The 21,113-nt window shown below is 47.8% G+C and overlaps 1 long non-coding RNA gene across 8 annotated transcripts in view; it reads left to right on the top strand.

The window, feature by feature from the left end:
* The first annotated feature begins 10,375 nt into the window (after nt 1–10,375).
* LOC131826399 (uncharacterized) overlaps nt 10,376–21,113 on the top strand; it is a 226,233-nt gene continuing 215,495 nt past the window's right edge. For 2 of the 8 annotated variants that reach the window (XR_009351567.1, XR_009351569.1), the window contains exon 1: nt 11,478–11,757. This is a non-coding gene — a long non-coding RNA (uncharacterized LOC131826399). Of the gene's footprint in view, nt 10,514–11,474; nt 11,758–21,113 lie in introns of those variants that run through there. The other 6 variants (XR_009351564.1, XR_009351572.1, XR_009351568.1 and 3 more) reach the window with 6 other exon arrangements.

The raw sequence follows: 21,113 nt of genomic DNA, 5'->3' as shown, positions 1-21,113 counted from the left end.
GAATGCTACAAGATTATTAAAAAATAATGTTGCTGAAATGTTTGTGCTGTTGTGGAAAGCCAATTATGGTATGTTATTAACTGGCAAAAGTAGAATGCAAAGGAGGTATCCTTTGATTCTATTTTCCTGAAGGAAAATGCAGGTGTGTGAGTGTGTGTGTGTGTGTGTGTGAGTGTGTGAGTGTGTGTGTGTGTGTGTGTGTGTGTGTGTGTGTGTCTGAGAAGGATATCTATAACACAGTTAAACAAAGGTATTTCTGCTGGGTGATATATTTGTTGATTTTTTTTTTATAGTGAGCTGCTTTTAGAAGAAACGAAGGAAGGGAGGAAGGAAGAAAAAGAGGAGATGAAGGAAGGAAAGAAAGGAGGAAGGACAAAAGGAAGGTGATTTTGAAAACAAATCCCACAAAGTCAAAGAACACCTCCAGAAAAACACAGGCAGTGGGTCTGAGAAAACTATGCTCACGAAACCATGCAATAAGCTGGTAAACATATGTGCGTATTCATTCTTGGTAGTGATCCAACATGCGGTAAGAACAAAAATGGGACACAACTCTTTCTTTCCTTCTTTTTTGCAGTTTCTTTCTTTCTGTGCATTTGTTTATTTTTCATTAAACTGGAATGTTTCTCCCCCAAGAAAAGATTTAGATGCTTCGGTTGGGAGTGCAAGGAAGGAGGCTTGTCAGCTCAGAGGTAAAACCTTCCTGAAGAACAATTTCCCAGCGGGTGGAGTTTCCAAAACCCTCCTTCTCGATGACATCACAAGTCTACCCCAGTACTTGGAACAGGTGGAAGGGACTGGAGGGTTCCCTCGGGACTCATGTTTCAGGGTTTCAACGTGCATTCTCTACATAATGAAGAACAATTGGCTGGCAGTCTCTCCAGTCAGGGAGAGAGAAGTGGCTACACCTGTTATGCTGGTATAGACACCTAGTGCATGATGAAGCGAGGATTTAAAAACATATTTACTAAAAAATGTTGAATTCAGAGATGAATATTGAATAAGGTGATGATCAGGATATGAAGATGAGTTTAAGCAGGTTACAAAGGAGCATAAACGATATATTAAACTTTGAAGAAATGAAACAAATGTGCATTTATATGTTCAAATTTAGCACGTATTTAAGAAAGATTGAGATAATATAAGTCAAAATGTTAATAGGTATCTCAGATAGTGACATGATGGACAATTTTTATGTTCTTCACATTTTTCCATGCTTTCAATTTTTTTATAATACATATTCATTTGTACATTACTAACCAGAAAAAAACCCGAACACGATAAAGATACTCAATGAGCCCTGTGTGATGACTTGTATCGGGATAACAAGCCCTAATATGTTTTAGGGACTTACAAAGGGCCAGGCCCGGTGCTACCTGTGAATTGCTTCATTCCATTTTCAACCATCCTGTGAGGTAGGTACCCTTACTGGACCCATTTTACAGATGAAGAGATAGCAGCACTGAGACCTGAAGGGATCTGCCCAATGTCACGCAGCTGAAAGATTTAAAGTCAGGTTCATCTGACTCCAGAGCTCCTATTCTCTTTTTTTTTTTTATAAAGATTTTATTTATTAATTTGACAGAGAGAAATCACAAGTAGACGGAGAGGCAGCCAGAGAGAGAGAGAGATAGGGAAGCAGGCTCCCCGCTGAGCAGAGAGCCCGATGCGGGACTCGATTCCAGGACCCTGAGATCATGACCTGAGCCGAAGGCAGCGGCTTAACCCACTGAGCCACCCAGGTGCCCCCAGAGCTCCTATTCTCAACCAACTCCTAAATCAACTACTTCTCCAGAAGGAAAATAAATGCACACATTTCCTCCTCACTTTCATTGATTAGCTATTATCTCAAAATACAGACAAAGAGTCTTCTGAGGGATTCAACACCTACCTAAACAAATCCTTCGGTGAAATTTAGGAAAGAGGAAATTCTTCCCATTATATGTTTGTTTTTTATTTTTTTAAAAGATTTTATTTATTTACTTGGAAGAGAGCCCACAAGCAAGGGGCAGAGGCAGAGGGAGAGGGAGAAGCATAAGCCCCATAGAGCAGGAAGCCCAAAGGGGTCTCCATCCCAGGACACTGCAATCATGACCTGAGCTGAAGGCAGATGCTTCACTGACTAAGTCACCCAGGTGCCCCTCCCAGTGTCTATTTTAAATTGAGATATAATTTACATAAAACACTGTGTAAACGTAAAGTGTATAATGTGTTGACTTGACAACTTGTATATTGCAATGTGGTCACCACCCTGGTGTTGGCTAATATCTCCATCAGTTCCAATAATTATCATTTCTTTTTTGTGGTAAGAAAACATAAGATACAGTCTCTTAGCAACTTTCAAGCATATAATACCGTATTGTTAATTATAATCACAATGTTGTGCTTCAGATGCTCAGAACTTACTCATCTTCTAATTGTAGTTTGTACCCTTTGACCAGCATCTCCCCAATTCTCCCACCCCCGACTCCTGGTAACCCCCACTCTACTCTTAGTTTCTATGAGTTCAGCCTTTTCAAATGCTACTTGTAAGTGATATTATACAATATTTCTCTTTCTCTATCTGACTTATCTCACTTGGAGTAATCGGCCTCATGGTTTATCCATTATTGTTGCAAATGGCAGGATTTCTTATTTCTCATGGTTGAATAACATTCCAGTGTGTGTGTGTGTGTGTGTGTGTGTGTGTGACATCTTCTTCTTTTTTTTTTTTTTTAAAGATTTTATTTGTTTATTTGACAGAAAGAGAGATCACAGGTAGGCAGAGAGGCAGGCAGAGAGGGAGAGGATAGCAGGCTCCCCGCCGAGCAGAAAGCCTGACGTGGGACTTGATCCCAGGACCTGAGATCATGATCTGAGCTGAAGACAGCAGCTTAACCCACTGAGCCACCCAGGCGCCCTGACATCTTCTTTATCCACTCATCCATTGATAGACTCTTTTTTTTTTTTTTTTTTTTTAAAGATTTTATTTATTTATTTGACAGAGAGAGATGACAAGCAGGCAGAGAGGCAGGCAGAGAGAGGAGGAAGCAGGCTCCCTGCCGAGCAGAGAGCCCAATGTGGGGCTCGATCCCAGGACCCTGAGATCATGACCTGAGCCGAAGGCAGCGGCTTAACCCACTGAGCCACCCAGGCACCCCCATTGATAGACTCTTAAGCTCTCTCCTCACCGTGGCTGTTGTGAAGAATACTGCAATGAACACGAGGGTGCAGAGATCTCTTTCAATATTCCGTTTTCATTTCTTATGGTTAGACAGCCAAAAGTGGAATTACTGAATTATATAGTGGTTTTATTTTTACTTTTTGGAGAAACCTCATACTCTTTCCCATACAACCAATTTACATTCCTGTCAATAATGCACAAAGGTTGAGGCGCTTGGGTGGCTCAGTGGGTTAAGTCTCTGCCTTTGGCTCAGGTCATGATCTGAGAGTCCTGGGATCGAGCCCCACATCGGGCTCTCTGCTCAGCAGGGAATCTGCTCCCCCACACTCTGTCTCTGCCTGCCTTTCTTCCAACTTGTGAACTCTGCCAATTAAATAAGCACAATCTTTAAAAACAATAATGCACAAATGTTCCCTTTTCTCCACATCTTCACCAGCATCTCTTGTCTTTTTGATGATAGCCATTCTAGTAGGTGTGAGGTGATATAACATTGCAGGATCGATTTACATTGCTCTGCTAAGAAGGGTTTTAAACTACTGAATTCAAATGCAGTTAAGTGGTCTGTTTTGATCAAAGTTCATAAGATTCTAAAAAAGTGGTTGGATTTAGTGTCGCAGGAGATCCAGAGGTTAATGTTGGTGCAGCAAAGTCTACAGCTGGGATAGATCTTTTCATTACAGATAACATGTAGAATAGCATCTTAGTTCCCATTTTACTAATGAAAAACTGAGACATTGTTAATCATCAGGAAAATGTCAGATAAACCAAAATGAAATTCTGGACCAATGATCGTCAACACTGGCAATGTCACGAATAACAAGAAACATCTAAGAAACTGTCATAGATGACAAGAGACTAAAGAGAAATGGAACGTGGTATTGGAGATGGGATCCTTGAGTCAGGAAAGCATATTAAAGGAAAAACTGTTGGAATTCATATAAAATCTGGAGTTTGGTTAATAGGAAGGTACAAATGTTGTTTTCTTAGTTTTTACAAATGTACCACGATAATGTATAATGTTAATAATAATAGGGCATGGGTGAGGGATATACAAGAAATCTCTGTACTATTTCACAAGTTTTCTCAAAATCTAGTATTATTCAAAAATAAAAGTTCATTTAAGACATCTGAACAGTATGGTGGTTCCTAAAAAAAAAAAAAAAAATTAAAACCAGAACTGCCATATGATCCAGAACTTTTGGATAGATACCTAAAGAGTTGAAAGCAGGGTCTTAAAGAGATAGTTACACACCATATACATAGCAGCATTGTATGATTTCACGTATATGAGATACACAGAGTCATCAAATTCACAGATACAGAAGGTAGTTTGGTGGTTCCCAGGGTCAGAGGGAGCAGGGAATGGGGAGTTAGCGCTTGATGACTATAAAATTCCAGTTTTTTAAGTGCAAAAGGGCTTGGGAGATGCTGATGGTTTCACTACAATGTGAATGTGCTTAATGCCACTGAATGGGACACTTAAAAATGGTTAAAAGGGTAAATTTTACGTTAAGTCGATTGTACCACAATTAAAAAAATAAGTTTAGGGGTGCCTGGTTAAACATCTGACTCTTGGTTTTTGGGTCAGGGTCCTGGGATCAAGCCCCACGTTGGGCTCCTTGCTAGCGTAGAGTCTGCTTGTTCCTCCCCCTCTTCCTTTGCTCCTTCCCTGGCTCTGGCATGTGCTCTTTCTCTCAAAGAAATAAATAAAACCTTGAAAAATAAATTCAAAAATGAATAAAATTAAAATAAATTAAAAATAATAAAATAATAATATTTAAAAATAGTAAATTTTTTTAAATCTGAGACTTTGATTAAGTCAGTCATCTAGAGTATCATTGAAGCTACTGGATTCCAACCAAGGTCTGTCTGACCTCAAATCACACATTCTTTCTAGGGCTCCATGTAGAGGGAGGATCAGTGTGGTTCTAGAAGTGTTGGTGAACTGAGAGTCTACTGGCTTTGTCTCTGTTGCCTAAAAGACAGCCACTCCTGGCTTCGTTTCCTCTGGGGGCAGCTGAGCTGTAGGAGACCCAGGTAAGTCCGCTCAGTGTCAAATCCTGGCTCTGCCACTTGCCGATTGTCTGAGCTTTGGCAAGACGATGAGCTTTCTGGGTCAGCTTGCTGGTCTGACTTGGTGAATAGTGTTATTATAGCAGAGTCTCTTCCTGAGGGCTGTTCAAAAGCTGAGGAGGGAGGTGAGACCTCTTCACCAGCTATTGGAGGTTGCCAGTCAGGGTTGGGGCCAGCATAAGCGTGAGTCCTACAAGCAGGAGACACAGGCTGGTAGATCTCTGTGCCTTGGGGAAGAAGACACAGAAATCTAGACACAGGGGCTAAAAAACAGAGCACAGCTGAGCTCTAAAGATGAATATTCTAGGAAAGAGGAAAAGCTAAGGAGATGGGACAATTAGATAGTAAGCAGCTGGGGCAAGGGCAGAGAAAACCTGGTTTTCATAAAGCAGATCCACAGACACTACTTGGAGCCTATCAACGCACAGAGATGTGAAGTCAGAGGGACCAGATGGGTTGTTGCAGAATCCAGAAGGAAGGGAGAAAAGCCTATTCCAGAGCAAAGGCTGTGAGCATGAAGGATATAGATGGGTGAGCCTAATGACCCTAATCACTGGACAGACGTCGAGAAGAGAACTCAGGGGTCTCATGCCTCAGCAAAGGGGTGGTTCTGTCTTAAGGACCGTCCGGGGCTGTGGAGTTGGGCAGAAGGCAGAGGACCAAACCTCAAATCACAGATTTACAGAGAGCCTTCTGAACAGAAGCAGCCTCTATCTTTTTCTGCCCCATAAATGCTCATTCCTCAGTGTTCTATCCCTGGTCCTCCCACTATCACACTTCCTGCCTGGGTGAGCTCATTCCTGTCCGACGCATCAGCCACTGTTCTATATGTTGGTGACTGCTCAATGTCTACCTCCTGCCAAGACTCCTTCCATGAATGTGGAAGACATTCACTTGGAAGACCCAAAGGTTCGTTTAAGTCAACCAGTCCCCAACCGAGGGCACCCCAATTCCCCACTCAAATCTGCATCCGTTCCGCGTATGACCCATTGGAATTAACGGACCATCAGCCCCCTCCTACCAAACCCAGAAACCTTGCCCTCCCCCGTGATTCCTCCTTCCCTCCCCCTTCTCCCCCAACTGCTTCATCTAATGGGTTTATCTTCCTAAATGTTCTTCTGCATTTATCCCTTCCTCTCCATTCCGAAGGCAACTGCTCTGATCCAGGATTTTATCCTTTCCTCATTGGGATTTTTGCTGCTACCTCCTAATCTCTGTCTTTGCTTCTGGTCAGGTGCCCCCTGAAATCTGTTCTCTGAAGGACAGCGAGTGTGGTCTGTCCACCCAGGGAGACAGGCTGTGTCTCAGGCCTGGTCAAAGGTCCTTGGGGGCTTTCCCTTTTCTTAAGGACACTCAAGGCTCCTCAGAATCTGGTGTACCCTTCTCTGTCTTCACTGCCTTTTCACACTTTACCAACAGTGTTTTGTTTTGTTTTTAGAGATGGGGGGGGGTTTGGGGGAGAAGGAGAGGGAGAGAAAGAATCTTAAGCAGGCTATGAACTTGTGGGGCTCAATCTCAGGTCTCTGAGATTATGATCTGGGCTGAAGTCAAGAGGTGGGCGCTCAGGGATGCCTGGATGGCTCAGCTGGTGAAGTGTCTGCCTTCATTCAGCTCAGGTCATGATCCCAGGGTTTTGGGATCGAGTCCCACAGCAGGCTCCTTGCTCAGAGGGAGTCTGCTTCTCCCTCTGCCTGCTGCTCCCCTCTTTGTGCTTTTCCTCTCTCTGACAAATAAATAAATAAACAAATAAATCTTAAAAGAAAAAAAAAAAAGAGTTGGACACTCAACTGATTGAGCAACCCAGGTCTCCACTCCAACAGTGATTTTATCCTCTGGCCGTAGCCAATCGCTTATAGTTTGTCCAATCCGTAAGTGTACTTGTCTTTTCCTTTGCTTAAATGCCCTCAATTCTCCTCCTCGTCTGGACTGGCAACTCTAATCTGTTTTTCAAATTTTGCCTCAGTAACCACTTTCCCTAGGGAGTCTTCTCAGCCTGTGCCAAATAGATGCTCCCCTCTGTGCTTCTGCTGCACCTGGCCCTTTGCCCTCTCATCCTATCTCAAGACCCAGGATGGCCGTGCATTCATTCACTCCTGGGGGCTCCCTGTATTTACAGAGTGTGTGCTGGGAGAGAAGGACGAGCTGAAGACACGTGACTCCTGACCTGATAGAAAAGGATGACCGCCGGCCACTGTTTCCCTGTCTGACTCGACAGCCTTTGTGAAATGATTGATGATCCTGTTTTCCTGTGGCTCCGGGCCTTTGCTCTTAACTATTCCCCAGGCCAGGGGCACGTTCTCCAGTCTGCACATCTGGCCTCTTGGTCAGATTCCTATCTAGAGTCAGTTCCCCTCCTCTTCCCTATCCGCTTTTCACCTAGCTGTTCTGTCTCAGTAGCATTTATCGCTGCTGAAACTGTCTTGGTTACTGGCTTCTTTGTCCACCTCTTCTTACTGGAACCTAAGCCCTTGGAGAGCAGGGACCTTGCTTTAGAGTCCCGGGGACTAGGGCGTGCCAGGCACACACTAGGAGCTCTGTAGTGTGTGATAAACAAGTGGATGATTTTGTAGACGAGGAAGCGGATGTGGAAAAGCAAAGGACTGGACGTGAGCATGAGATTATTTAATTATAGACCCAAGACTAACCGGCCATGGAGCATCACAGTTCTAAATTAGAGGGAGGCCACGGAGTATCAGCGGCACAGATAAAGGAGGCGAAGTCAGGGAAGGTGAGAGGAAATGTGCTGACGTCCTGGATTTGCCTGCTCTGTAAAATGGAGAGACCCGGATTCACTCTCTTCTCGTTTTTCACCATTGCTTTTCTGAACCTTTGTAGAATTATTTAGGAAAAAACATCTCTCATGGGGAAAGAAACATTGACAATGTTCCAGTAATTCTTTCAGCTTCCTATCAGCTTCCCTTTCTTCTATTAAGAGGAAGTAAAATACCTTAAATTTGAAAACAGCAACTTTAAGGTATTAATATTTTGCAATAGATTTTTTTTTAAAACTATCTATTCTTCTGTCAACCCTGCTTTTTTATTATATATATATATATATCATAAAAGATAAATGTCTGGGATTTATCTACTATTCATGAAAATTATTTCTAGCTGCTAAAGTTTTGGTTTCCTTTTATTTACTGTATTATCTTGCATTAGTTTCAATTTTTTACAATGCACATATTCTGTACCACTTTTGCAAAAACAAATGATTTAAAAAAAAAATTGGGGGCAAATTTACCAAAATGTAAAAGATAGTTAATTTTGTGGGTGTCGTATGTAATTGTTGAATCACTAAATTCTACCTCTGTAACTAATAATACAGGATATGTAAATTAAATTCAATTTAAATAAAAAAATTAAAAAGTTAATTTTTTAAAGTAGGGATATTGAAATATTTTGTATTTTTCTGAAAAAAACAATTTTTTTTTATTTTAAAGAAGAATTTTCAAAAAGGAAAATTGTGAGCCCAGGATTAGTGTATTGGGTATTCAGAGAGGGCACACAGAGTCAAGGTTAAGGCTGAAGGAGTCCTAGGGCAAGGTGTCTTTTCAGCCCAGAGAGGCCCCAGGGTAGGCAGCAAAGGGAAGGATCTGTAGCCACAGTCCTGACCTGGGAAGGGAATTGAGGTTGCCTTTAGAAGCTGGGTCTCCCGAGGCCTGGGAGCATCCAGCAGGCAACTATGCCCCCCCCCCCCGCCCCCTCCCCGGTGATGACCTTGGTTCCTGGGAGAACATTTAGGCAATCAGAGGGCTAAGTTCGCACAGCTCCTACAGGATGGGTGCAGAAGTTTGACCACCACAGCCTGGACACGCGTCCAGCTCCCAAAGGCGCCAGGCCCAAATCACTGTTTCGTGATTATAAACGGGTATGTGTAGCGGGAAGTCTGCAAGCATCAACGGAACATTGTTTTTTTCCTTTTCCAAGAGAGGAGAACGCTTCACGTCGGGAAGAAGCTATGGAAATAGAACAATATGACACGAGAGGGAGGGAGGAGTGTGTGGGTAGAAATGATACAGGATAGGCATTGGGTGGAGAGACGGGGGGAAGCCTTAGCTTCCATAATACCGAAATCACCTACTTGCGTCCATCTTTTCACCGGACTGTGACCTTCCATGGTCTGTGCCCAACTGGTCTTTGAGACTCTCCCCGTCACCTCGCAGGGCTTCGGCTCCCCGTAGGTGCTCAATAAATGATCAACTGAAAAGAGACTGCTCCTTGCATCGGTCCAGTCCGGGGATAACGAGGAGAAAACAAAAAGGCCTGCGCTCCGGAGTTCCTTCGGAGGGACTATTGGGCACTGGGGGGTGGGGGTGGGGGACTGTCTTACTTTATGGTGGAGGGAACGGTGCAGACAGCGGCTCTCTACGGGGAGGTGGTGGTGGTGGTGGTGGGGGGTTGCCAACCTCAGCCTTTGGGGAAGGAGAAGGAGATCCAAGAAGGTGGGGAGGTGCGTGTGCCCTCCTCGCCAGGCCCGCGGATGCTGGGTGGTACCCACGGAGGCGCTCGGATCGCTAGGGATGGAGCTGAGACAGGGGTCTCCCCTCCCCTTTCAGGGCATCTTGGTCCTTCTATTTCACAGACCTCACCTTCCCCATCCGGCAAGTGGGAAGACTCCCTGCTTCCAGAGCGCCAGGATGGGGAGGATGGCTGGGAGCGGGAGTGCGGAAATCGCGGCGCTCCAGCGTGCGGGCATCCCCGCAGGGTTCGCGCGGGTTCGCTCCGGCCCGGGCGCCAGTGCAGCCGGGACGCCCCGCCGGGGCCGAGCGCTCCCCCCCACCCTCTCTCCGGGTACCCAGCGTCCCGCTCCCCTCCCCCCGCCCAGCGTCTCCTGGGTCCTCCGCAGCCGAAGCCCGCCCCGCCTCCTCGCGCAGCCCTCGGCCGCTGGACGACCCGCGCTGCCCCGGCGGCGGGCGGAGGGGCGCGCGGGGCGGGTAGGAGCCGGGGCCCGCGAGCACCGGGCGCGCGGGGACCGGGGACGCACGCGGCCGGCCGGGCGGCGCGCGCTTCCCCCTCCCCCGCGGCCCGAGCGCGAGCCGCCGTGACGTCACGGGCGGCCCGCCAGCCCCGCGCTCCAGCGGGCAGAGCGCGTGCGGCCGCCGAGCACATGGGCCTGCGGGCTGGGCAGGCTCGGGGCGGCCGGGACCCGGACCGGCAGCGAGGGGCCGCGCGCAGGGACGGACCCCGACATCCCCCGGGGCCGCGAGCGGATTTCCACGCGGAGAGGGTGTTGGCAGCCCCGGCGACCTGCCGAGACACAGCGGGATCCACCTTCCAGTAAGTTAGAATTTCGCCCTCTGCGTTTCTGGGAACTCGCAAGCCTAGGCCTGGCGAGTTGGGATGCGCAGAGAGTAGTTGGACTGAGGAGAGGGGCTTTGGGATTCGGAGGTGTGCTTGTTAACCGCGCACTTTCCTCATCACCAGACTGGAGAGTGGCCGTGAGTTTGGGCGTTGGTGGGGGGCGGGGGGGGGCATCAAATGGACAATGCATGCACGAGATAATTCCGGGTTTGTGCACTTGATGGAAGGTATATTGTTACCGAACACCTAAAAATAGAGCTCCTCCAATCAGTACCGATTTGGGGTCGCAGATAGGGTTTGGGGGACCCTTTTGAGAAGCTGGCGGCCTGTGAAGCATATGATGCTGCCTCCATCCTTTGACCATTATCTTCCCCCACCAGATGATTTTCAAAAACCCAGAAACTGCTTTTGGAAACTTTTCTCTGCTTTTGCATTGCATTTACAGATTTGCTGGGTGTCCCCACACCCTTCTCATGGTCATTCTTTTTGGATGGCTTGTTGGTATAATTGTGTTTACTGTCCTTAGACTAACATGCTCTTATTCTTGCTAGTGTTGGGGGTGGTTATTGACTTTCAGGAAGGGCAGCCATGAGGCTGCATGTGTCCGGTGCCCGGATACACTATGAATTTTCCTGATACTCTGTAAGCATGGAATATTCTTCTGTTCACGGGAGTCCCTGGCTTCAGGCCCTTCCAGAAGATGAGAGAAGAGGGGAACTCACTTGCGAGGGTTTTTAGGGAGTAGAGGGTGAAGTTTTGGTTTTCTTTTCTGGTCTTGTGTTTTCCAAAGGGAGGCTGGCAACCCCCGCTGGCCCACTCCACCACTGTGAGCCCTGCCTCCTGGAGCTGTTTTGCTGCTGGAGGAAGCAAAGCCTGGAGAAAAACGTGTGTTTGTGTGTGGTGGGTGGGCGGGGGCCTGGAGGACAGGGACTGTATCTTCTCTGCTGTTAGTCATAGGATGTTGCAGACCTATTTTGCATACTGGCCTTGACAAGTTGAGGCTTGTTCATTTGACACAGTCCTGTGGTCACAGCAAATCTTTCTAAAACTCTAACCAGTGGAAAAGGTACTTGTGTGGATCCTCTGAACCCTGAGTGGAACTTCCTGAAAGATTTACTTGGAGAAAAACCTTGGAAGCAGCAGAAGGACAAACAGAATGGCTGGCTGGGCAAAGCCTCCTGGCCCGGTCTCCACGACTGGAGGGCAGTTACATCTTAGAGGTGAGGACGGCCTCGTGGTCTGAGCTGTTGGCAGAGGGCCCAACTGGAATTCCTCCTGTGGGTCTGGTGATGGAGAAAGGCTGCCTGGGTCCAGGGGCGACCATAATGCTGCACCCATTGAATTCCCAGAGGGGATTTATTATGTGGTCACATTGTAGTTTGGTCTGGTGAAGGGTCCTGTTTATTGCTGTGGCTTTACCTACTCTGAGTGCAGAATCCTGCATAAGCCAGGCTTCTCTGGAAGAGTAGACAAATCAGCTTGCTTTTTCGGCCTTTCCCCTCTCTTCCTCCCTCTCCCCTCCCTCCCTCCCTCCTCCATGCTGTCTGGTGTGCTCTTTCTGTCCCTGGCTGGAGCTTTTTTGGCTTAGAAGGAGGGAGTTCTTTTTCTCCGTTCTGAGATCTCCGACCCCCACTGGTCTCTGTGATTGCTGGTCTAAACACCGGAGGAATTCTCCGTGTCCACATCCAGTCAATCCCATGGGCTTTAGCTTCTTTTTTCTTCTTGAATGGCTGGCAGGCAGGCTGGCTGGGGTTGGAACCTTCTGCCTGTCTGGGGTGGACACTTTTCTCCAACAGCTCAGCTCAGGAGTCTCCTGGACGATAAGACACCCCTTCCTGCTTTCTTCTTCTTTGTGTTCATATCCCTGAATTTGGCCAGACCAATGGCAGATCAGCCCTTTTCTGAGGAAGTCGAGGACCTTGGATAGTTGCCGGAACGAATTGTCTGGCGATGTGGCATGGGCCTATTAAAGGCTGTACTTGACTGTAGCTCTTCTTTGTCAGATGCCCTCCTGGATGCTTGGGCCTTTTATTTTGCATTCCCTTTCACAGCTGGCTGTAGACACATCACTCTCTTTGCATTTGTTTTTTTTTTTTCCTTCTCTCCTGATGCTGGTTTGTGATCTCTTTAAGAGACCAGGACTCCCTTGTTCTGTATCCCGGGTCTGTAAGGAGCCCTGGATCCAGGGCGCCAACAGAGCAACATCGATAAGCCCCACTGATGGCCACTTCTATAGTTACCTAGTAAGCCTCAGAAATTTTCGGCCTACTGGAGAATGCAGCTCAGATGGTTCTCTGATAGGTGCCTCCTCCGACTCTTCTGTTTCTCCAATTAATCTAAGGAACTAATAACAATAGTAATAATAATAAATAATAATGATGATAGTAGTTCCTACAATAACAGGAAATTGTATATTATGCCAAGCATGTTCTTTGGATTGTATGCGCCTTACAACCTCACCAGGCAATTATAATAAAGTATCTAGCAATGATGAGGTTCTTATCATGGGCCAGCATCGGTTTTAAAGGCTTTAAATATATTATCTCACTTAATCTCCCAGTGATCATATAAAATTATCACTATTACCAGAATTTTGTAGGTGAGGAACCCACAGCTCAGAGTGGTTGAAAGTAGCCTCAAGGTCACACAGGTGGGAACTAACACAGCCGTCAGGATTTGGCCCAGGGCCTGCTCCCAGAAGTAAGAGGACAGTGAAATTAAGAATATGCAAAGAATGGGGCGCCTGGGTGGCTCAGCGGGTTAAGCATCTGCCTTCGGCTTGGGTCATGATCCAGGGGTCCTGGGATCAAGCCCCCACATCAGGCTCTCTGCTACACGGGGGGGGGGAGCCTGCTTCCTCCTCTCTCTCTGCCTGCCTCTCTGCCTACTTGTGAGCTCTGTCTGTCAAATAAATAAATAAAATCTTAAAAAAAAAAAAAAAAAGAATATGCAAAGGATGCTTTTTGACCAAGAACAGCAGGACTCAGGCAGGATAGAAATCCTGACATCTTTTTTATTTTATTTTATTTTATTTATTTTACAGAGAGACAGCCAGAGAGGGAGCACAAGCAGAGAGAGTGGGGGTAGGGGAGAGAAGCAGGCGTCCTGCTGAGCAGGGAGCCTGATTACAAGGCTGGAACCCAGGACCCTGGGATCATAACTTGAGTCAAAGGCAGCCGCATAATGACTGAGCCACCCAGGTGCCCCAATCCTGACATCTTGTACAAAGACACCTCTGGCTCTGGCTGCCTGCCTCTTCTGCCCCTTGGATCGAGCTGCTCTGAGTGGGGCCACGGAGCCTCAGACAGGCCTTTAGTGTCTGCAGAGCTCTGGCCCCAGAGCCTGGGGAGCAAAGGCCTCCCGGAGCCTGGACAGGAAGCTCAGACATGGTGCAGAATCTGTGAGTATTTGTAAAGTGCCACAACCAGGCACCCTGCCTGACTTCGTAACCGGCATTTAATGACCATCAACATTCACAGCAGATGGGAGATAGGGCTCTTTGAGCAAATCTTCCCCTTCCTGCACATTCCCCGCAACTGCTCGGAGCCCTTGCCTTTATCCTGCATGTGTGCAGCTGCAGTAGCTTCCAAACCTTCCATCCAAAGATTGTCGTAGCCCCTCTCTCAACCCTGTCGGTAAAAACGACACTGTGGGTCATAAAACGGGAGACTTAGATTCACGAGGCCAAAATGGTCTCAGTCATTTTTGGTGGCAGAATTCTGACTTGTCTTTCCTTTATTTTCTCTTCCTCTTTTTGTGTGTTGGGGGGGTGAAGGTAGAGGATGTTGTTTTGCTGGTGTCTGGTGGGTAATCTGAGCCCCAGGATTACTTCTTTACCTGCCTCTTCCTCCCTTCTTAACCATGAGCTGCTTGAGAGCAGGGGAGGGTGGCGCGAGGAGGGGCCGGGTGAGGAGGGGCCGGTGGGCTTCACCTGTCTGGTGGCTAACACAGCCCTGGTTCTCATCTGAATCAGGTGACTGTCAAGGACTGCTTTGTTTTTAAGGAATCAAGCAGCCCCTAGTCTATTTTCATTGTCTTAGAGATGAAGCAGCCCAAAGTGTTGGGAAGTGGAGAGTTTGCCCAGTGGGAAGGAACACTGAAGAAAGAGAAGGAAACCAGGTAGCTGCTGGAGGCCTCTGGGTAATGCCTCTAAGAGGTAGTGATGCCTATAAGAGGGTTATTTTGGGGGCAAGTTACTTCACCTCTGTAAGCCTCAGTTTTGTCATCTATAAAATGGGGACAGTAAAGCACCTGCTTCACAAGTTGGTGTGAGGAGGAAATCGGGGATGAACAGCAGGCATTCGGCAGAGTGCCTGGGCTCATAGTAAACCCTCTGTAGAAGTTAGTTAATATCACTGCTACAATTACTGGGTTTTTATTACTTCCTGTGGCTGCTTGGAGTAGTGGTTTCTGAATACATTTTAATGTAAAGGTGACATTCTGGGGACACAGATGACAAGATGGCAGTGACTTCACTAGAGGCCTTTGCAAGCATCTGAGTGAAAGCCTGGCTGTTGTAAGTAAGAAAGACATAAGCAATCAGGGAAGCTGCAGAAGCAGGTCTCCAAAAAGACAGGGAAGTGGGGGGGTACCCCTCAGGCCTCAGTCTGTTTTTGCAGGTGACTTAACCTCTCAGCTCGATGCAGGGAGAATGGTTTTTCCCTCTCTGGGATGGTGCGGAGCACTTAGCACAGAGGAAGTAAGCTCTTGACGAAGACAGAAGAGCGGTTGTTACTGATTTTTCTTTAGGACTCCCTTTGCCTGGTCACTGTGCTACTCAGCTCAAGACTGATGGATCTGTTCGTCCAGTTGCTGAGCAGTTGCTGTGTGCCAGGCACTGTTCTAACTGCTGGAGATCCAGCAGGGAAGGAAAGAGAAAAAAATCCCTGCCTTCCTCTAGCGTCCTTTCCAGTCCAAGACGCACGGTGGGGCAGGGTGGTCCTCAGAGGGAGATGTGGAACTGGTGGAGGCAGAAACTGCACCCACTCCGTGCAGAGTGACTCTGGCCCCGCTGGGCGTGAAGTGCCTAGCACCAGGCCTGGCATGTGGTAGTTATTATATAAGTGGTAGTTGCTATATTTGTATTCTTTCATTTCCCCTGCTGAGATTTATTTTCTCCATGGTATTTGTTATGGACTGAATGTTTACATCCTTCCAAAATTCGTATGTTGAGGGCACCTGGGTGGCTCAGTCAGTGAAACGTCTGCCTTTGGTGGCTCTGGTCATGATCCCCGGATCCTGGGATCAAGCCCCATGTGGGTCTCCCTGCTCAGTGGAGAACCTGCCTGTCGCTCTCCTCTGCTGCTCCCTCTGCTTGCTCACCCTCTCTCTCTCTTTTGCTTTCTCTCTGTCTCAGGTAAATAAAGCAGACTCCCCACTGAGCAGGGAGCCCGATGCAGGACTCCATCCCAGGACCCCCGAGATCATGACCTGAAGGAAGGCAGACACTTATTGACTGAGCCACCCAGGTGTCCTGTTTATAGTGCTTTAGAGGATAATGTGTTTTAAGGCAGCGGGTAGAGCAGGTGAGGGTCTGGAGGCCTGGGGTGTGCTGCAGTGTTAAGTTGGCTGGTGGGGCACGCTCCGTCCAGAAGCTGACATTGGAGCAGCCTTGAAGGAGGTGGAGGAAGCTGGTCCAAAGGAGGCTGTTCCAGGCCCTGGGGAGAGCCAAGATAGAGGCTGAGAGCAGGGGTGAGCCTGTGAGACGGAGGAGCAGCAGAGAATGAACTGGAGTGGTAGCGTGAGCCAGGCGGATAGGACAGAGGCGGAACAGGATGGCAGAACAGCACACAGTGGGTCCTTTATATGGTCTTCATGTCTTTGCGGAGATGTTGTTTTCTTTTTCCTTTCGTTGACTGAGGTGTAATTGACATAAAACGTTCTGTTAGTTGCAGATGTACCTGACCTTGGTGAAATGAGCATCACAACAAATCTAGCTAATATCTGTCACCTTACATAGCAAGTCATCGTTTACTCTGTGAAAGGGGAGCTATTGAAGGGTTTCAGACAGAGAACTGATGGGATATGATTGAGCTTTTATAAACGATCCATCCGCCCATTGTGCTGAGAAGGGCCTAAAACAGGGTCAGAAGCCAGGGCCTCTGGGCAAACAAGCAAGCATCACGGGCTCTTGGCCCAGGCTGTGGTGCTGGGCATGGCTGCTAGTAACAGGCTTCTGGACTGTTCAGTGCTGTATCCCAAGCATCTGAAACTGCTGTCCCGTGTGGTAGCCACCAGCCGAGATGGCCCCTGAGCACTTGGAAGAGGCTTGTTTAATGGAGATGTAATGCATGTGTAAAATACACATCACTTTCAAAGACTTAGTACAAAAAGAAAATGTGAAATACCTCATTAATGAATTCTTTAATGTTGATTATATATTGAAATGAGATTTTGGATGTATTGGCTTATGTACATTATTAAAATTAATTTCACCTGTTTCTTTTAACCTTTTTAAAACGTGGCTACTGGAAAATCTAAGTACACGTGTCTGGCGTTCTGTTTCTGCCCAACAGGGTGGTTCTAGAAGGGTGCCTGGGGCATGGTAGGAATTCAGGGGATGGAAGGAGTGAGTGCGTGGGCGAGGGAGTGCAGGTACAGGAGATTGATTCTGCAGTGAGGACCCTCCCGGCAGAGGAGAGAGGCAGATCGCTGGTGATATCTGCTGGGGAGGAGAAACATGAACAGGAGGCAGCCAAGTATGTGGCAGCTCAGTCCTCCAGTCCCCACCCTAAAGGGAAGAGAGGTGAGAGGTCTTCGGTCTCAGCAAGGGCCCGGAAGACGGGGAACCGAGAGAGGAGGATCCTGTGTGTCCAGGGGAGATGGCAGGAGGCTGGGGCACTCTCAAGAGCCTTAAAGACCAGGCAGAAATGGACTTAAGCGGGTCCTGCCAGCTCTGGGGGTGCTTTCCAAGGGTTGCAACCAAGGAGTGGTTTTCCAGATTTTATATTTAGAGAGATGACAAATGCATGTGGAGGGTATTTCAGGAAGCAGGTAACTGAGTTGGAGATTCCAGACTCTGTGATGGGAAATTTGGCTTTCTGCACCTGAAAGGAAGGGGAGCTTATCTTTGAAAATCTGGGGAAAATATAATTTCTTGAGTTAAATACAGTTACTGTTTTGTCTTTATCGCTGTGGTTGTCCTTCTGGTGTATATGGTCACACCCTGACTTGTCCTAGTTACCGTCAGGTAGTAAGCATCCCTGAATACTCTTGTAGTCTCTGTCCGTGCTTGTTGGTTGATAACATATCTGTTCAGTGACAACTTCATTGCTCACGTAATCATTCTTCTCATTTTGATGCTCAGTTCCATAATAGACTGTTTATATATATATATATATATATATATAAATTTTTCAATATTTCAGTTAAAGCTGTTTAGGGTTTTTTGTTTTTGTTTTGTTTTGTATTATATTTGTTGTTGATGTTGTTGTTTTTGGTAAATCTCCAGTCTCAGAATTATTACATCAGAGCGTCTCAGTATTTTAAAAGTTTTAGGTAGGGGTTCAGTGGGTTAAAGCCTCTGCCTTGGGCTCAGGTCATGATCTTAGGGTCCTGGAATCGAGCCCTGAATCGGGCTCTCTGCTCAGCAGGGAGTCTGCTTCCTCCTCTCTCTCTCCGCCTGCTGCTCTGCCTACTTGTGATCTCTGGTCTGTCAAATAAATAAATAAAATCTTTAAAAAAAAAAAAAAGTTTTAGGTAACTATTGGAGCTCATGAGATTGACCCTGAAGCCACATTTGCTGTTTTCTGGTGAGAGATGTGATGTTTACTGCTGTCAGTGGTACAGTGATACACTGATACGTCATTAACAGTTACGTATAGTGTGTATTACATGCTAGACGCATGTTTCCATGCATCATAGGCACTTGCGTTAAACTTTTCTTGACTTTCTTATTCAGCAGATGTTTGTGGAATGCCTGTTGTGTGCTGGGCATTGTTCTAGGCCTTGGATGTTCAGTAGTGATCAACAGATATGGTATCAGTTCTCAGGGAGTTTATTATGTATAGGGGAAAACAGAAAGAAGCAAGTCTGCAGACGAGCCCCTTTATTGTAAGGAGTGTGAAAAAATATGAATAGAATAACATGGGAGGATCGTTTCCGTGGGGTGAAAGGGTCAGTATTGAAATCCTGCTTCCCAGTGAGACAGGGAGGCCCAGGAGACGTTCACCAGAGAAGGAGCGGAGCACACATGAGAAGGGAGACATCGACAGATGTGACCAGCTATTCAAGAAGAAAGCGTGTCTAAGCACAGAAAAGCTGTAATAAAGAGGGTGGAGAGTTCCTCAAAGTCAATAACAAAAAGTAGGTGAAAGAGATCAGTAAGCAGCTCTCAAGGAAGAAGGCAGAGGCACGAGTGCACGTGGAGAGGTTCTGAGTCTCACTGACGTGGTCAGGGGCGAGGCGCCGTGGAGGTCTGACGTCGGTCTAGGGGATTCGCTCTGTTTTGGCAAACCGCACGGGGCGTTGTCATAAACACACAACACTGTGTAACACTGTTGTGTCGTCATCACTGTTGAGGTCCAGACGACTTCCATCACCCCCAGACGTCCCTCCTGTCCCTTTGCAGTCAGTCTGCTACCCTGTGCCCAGCCGCTGACCACCAGTAATTGTTCTCTGATCTTACAGTTTTGTCTTTCTCACATAAGCGGACTGGGATGGTGTGTAGCCCCCCCCAGGTCTGGTTTTTCTCGCAAAGCCTGATGCATGGGGGACGCTGCCACAGATATCTGCAGTTTGGTGTTCAGACGGCCGTTCTGTTCCATGGATACGCCCCCCGGTTCAGAACACATCTTTCAGCTGACAGGCATTTGAGTGGTGTCCAGGGGGTACATCTTTCCTATTTTAAAATGTGCCCAGAATAGCAAGTCTGACTCAAGTCTTGGCGAGGCTGTGTGTCTCAGGGTCCCCTGACTCAGCTGTGAGCATGAGGTCTCCTGAGGGACCAGCAGGCAGCATGTGGTAAAATCGAAAGCATGTGTGAGGCCCACACCCCTTGGTCAGTTTGAGAACTCACAGCTCCTGCTCCGTGTTCCTTAAGGATAATCGGGGATGGATGTGAGTGTCTAGAGAATGGGCCAGAAGGACTTAGATCAAAGTCACTGTCGTCATCGGAGGAGGAAAGCGGGGATGGGGTGGTGGTGAGGGCCAAAAGGCTGCTTTGACGTTACTTTTAAGGAATAGAAAAATAGAATAATACAGGCATGCAAAATGCTTCCTCGAGGAGGTGGCCCCTAGGCTGAGGACTGGTGGTCCCCCTCCCCCAGTTGTCCTGCTGGGGGCTGCTTCTGTCTGAGGGAGACAGGACTGTCAGTGATCTGTCTTCAGACGCCAGTCCTCGGGAAGAACCTTGTCATTCCTAACCTTCAGTATCATTTAAGCCCTGTATCTGCCAGCTGCCTCTGGCCAGACAAGCCGGGCTTCTGACCCGCGGCCCAGGCTCAGCCTGTAGTTCGGAGCCGATGAGGGCTGGGTTCTGTGGGCTGCTCACTGCCTGCTTATCATGCAGCAGGTACTCCGACGAAAACCGGGAAGGCATAACAAGCTTCCAGCCTTGGAGTTTCCGGATCTCGCCTGCCCTCTGAAAAGCACACTCTGGGCAGAAGTGGGATGGAGGGGGCACCCCCCAGACAGGGAGGGCAGGCTGCACGAGGGGGGAGCTCGCGGGAAGCCGTTCCAGGACCGGGCTGTCGGATCTCAGTGCTGGGCCAGAGGAGGGATGGTTGCAGAACCAGGGTCGAGGGTCTCAGGAATCCTTCAGGTATAAAAGGTGGAAACCTTATTGTGCTGTCTGGGAGTTGTGTCTGCAAGGACACTGGCCATGTGCTGCCGTGGTGGTGGAAGACGGTGATTTTCCGTTTCCTTCGTCACCCCTTGCTTGTTTAAAAAACCCTTTGCTTTTCCTTTTAAACAAGTAACTATGCAGGGAATGCCTTACTGATTGAGAAAACATGTGTGGAATGTCCAGCGAGGTGATAGGGAAGGGATGGCGCCTTTGGCTCTGGGGGGACCGAGGAGACTACGGCCAGCAGGCAGCCTCGGAGCTCCTCTTCCCAGGTGCTCTGGGGGGAAGGTGGGCCTGGAAAGGGGCAGTGGAAGCACGGCCTGTGGGTGAGGCTTTCCAGGTCCCCAGCGGCAGTGTCCTCTCAGTGCAGACCTCGCCGGGACACTCCGGCCTTTGCCTCGTGGGTTTTTAATGGACCAGATGCACTCATCTGTTTCATAAGAAGCGAGGCTCCCCAAGGATAGGAGATGTCTTTGTCTCTAAGTGGGAAGATGGGCTGAAGTGATCCCAAGGCTGCCTCCCGCCCTGGTTGGATGAATCATTACTTAAGTGGGACCGTGGAATAAACCCGGCGGAGTGAGGGCCGGAAGGGGCCTCTGTCTGCTCCAGCTGCTCTCCCATAAATCACAAGGGCTGTTCCACACAGAGGACCTTTTGTTTTTCCTATTACCTTTTGAAAAATGGGAAAAGCCAATCATCCAATAAGAGGGCACTCTTTGCTGCATTAGCTAGAATGTTCTTCCCAGACTCCACGCCCGGGACAGCAGGAGCACACCGACCTCTCCGAAGTGC

The sequence above is a fragment of the Mustela lutreola genome, chromosome 3 (genome assembly GCF_030435805.1).
Source record: "Mustela lutreola isolate mMusLut2 chromosome 3, mMusLut2.pri, whole genome shotgun sequence".
NCBI classification, from domain to species: Eukaryota; Metazoa; Chordata; class Mammalia; order Carnivora; family Mustelidae; genus Mustela; species Mustela lutreola.
Note: the sequence above shows the minus strand (reverse complement) of the source record. Positions and strands in the feature narration are given on the sequence as shown.